Source organism: Mus pahari, chromosome 17, assembly GCF_900095145.1.
Source record: "Mus pahari chromosome 17, PAHARI_EIJ_v1.1, whole genome shotgun sequence".
NCBI lineage: Eukaryota > Metazoa > Chordata > Mammalia > Rodentia > Muridae > Mus > Mus pahari.
This window is the reverse complement of record NC_034606.1, coordinates 10,400,783-10,402,373: the sequence shown is the minus strand read 5'-3', so window position 1 is coordinate 10,402,373 and position 1,591 is coordinate 10,400,783. Positions and strand designations below refer to the sequence as shown.

The 1,591-nt window shown below is 40.2% G+C and overlaps 1 pseudogene; it reads right to left on the bottom strand.

Annotated features, from left to right (window-relative positions):
• Window positions 1–1,227, bottom strand: part of LOC110335078 — an 8,936-nt pseudogene extending 7,709 nt beyond the window's left edge.
• Between the last annotated feature and the right edge of the window lie 364 nt (window positions 1,228–1,591).

Genomic DNA, 1,591 nt, shown 5'->3' with positions numbered 1-1,591 from the left:
TAAATAAAGAAAATATCTAATAAAAAAATGAAAAACAAAAAAGAAGATGCCACTAAGGTGAAATCTTCTGGGAAGTATTTTCTAAGAGCACAAAGAAACTGTGTTCCAGAGATAACCAAGGATGTATCTCATGCTTCAACTGTGTAAGAATCATGTAGGTGGTACTAGTTTTGAAGGCATGAAGGTGTCATGGACAGCAGCTGCGGCTTGATACTGTGAAGGCCACTGGTGAAAGTGCAGCTTCAGTTGCAGTTTACAGCCTAGGACTAAAGGGGTCATGAAAAGAAGTTCAGGCTTGGCACAATAAAGGGAGCCTATGAGAGCCTATTGGTAAAGCCTAATTACAGTGAGAAACCCCAACATGTTAGAGATGCAAGTACCATGGGATGACCACCAGAAACAGCAGTAGCAGTAGAGTAGACTCAACTAGAACTTGAAGTGCCAGAGAGGACAGAGCTAGAGATGTGACCCAAGCTATTTGGAGGAGCCCAGAAGATCATGTTTGAATTCCAGACATTAGAATAAGAAGCTGTAATGTTGAAGTTGCCTTAGAGATCCCAAGATAGTCAAGATGCCGGAACCATGGAATACCTGCTGAGGAAAGTTGCTATCAGGGAGTGGAACCAGCCAAAGAGAATTGTGCTGTAGTCAACATAGCAGAAAGGACTCAACATCAGACATAGAGATTCAGATTTTGGAGTTTGTCCAACGGGTATTTGGTCTTGCTTTGGCCTAGTATTTCCTTACTATGTCATTTGGAATGGTATTGAATATCATGTGATGTTGGAAGTATATGATCTGCTTTTTTTGATTTTGATTTTGTAAGTGATTACAGTTAAGTAATTGGATGAATCTCAGAAGAGACTTTGAATTTGGACTTGTAACATTGTTGAGACTGTTATAGACCATAGGACTTTGAAAGCTGGACTAAATGTATTTTGCCTTATGCTATGACTAGGTATGGTTCCCCATAGACTCACATGTTTGAATAAATCTATTGGGGCCAGCCTGGTGATTTGGATATGCTTGGCTCAGAAAGTGGCACTATTAGGGGTTGTGATATTGTGAGAGTAGGTGTGGCCTTGTTTAAAGAAGTGTGTCATTGTGGGAATAGGCTTTGAGACCCTCCTCCTAGCTGACTGAAAGACAATCTTCTCCTAGAAGCCTTCAGATTAAGATGAAGAACACTCAGTTCCTCCATTTCCATTCCTACCTGAACGTTGCCATGTTCCCACCTTGATGACAATGGACTGGATCTCTGAACCTGTAAGCCAACCCCAATTAATTATTGTCCCTTGTAAGAGTTCCCTTGGTCATGGAGTCTGCTCACAACAGTAAAACCTTATCTAAGACATTCACACTTAAAATAACAACGTGACCTAACCCAGTAGGACAGTCATCACAAATTTTCAATCATCAACCTACATCCTTATGGTTCCATGTCTTCCCACACATCACCTACTTTGCCTTCGTAGCTTTTAGTACCCTACCATGAGTCCCAGTGATTAATTAAATATTCCAGTTGGCTGCATGTAACTGAATACTAATTAAAGAGATATAATGAAGTTTAGAATTATTTTGAATGTGTCCA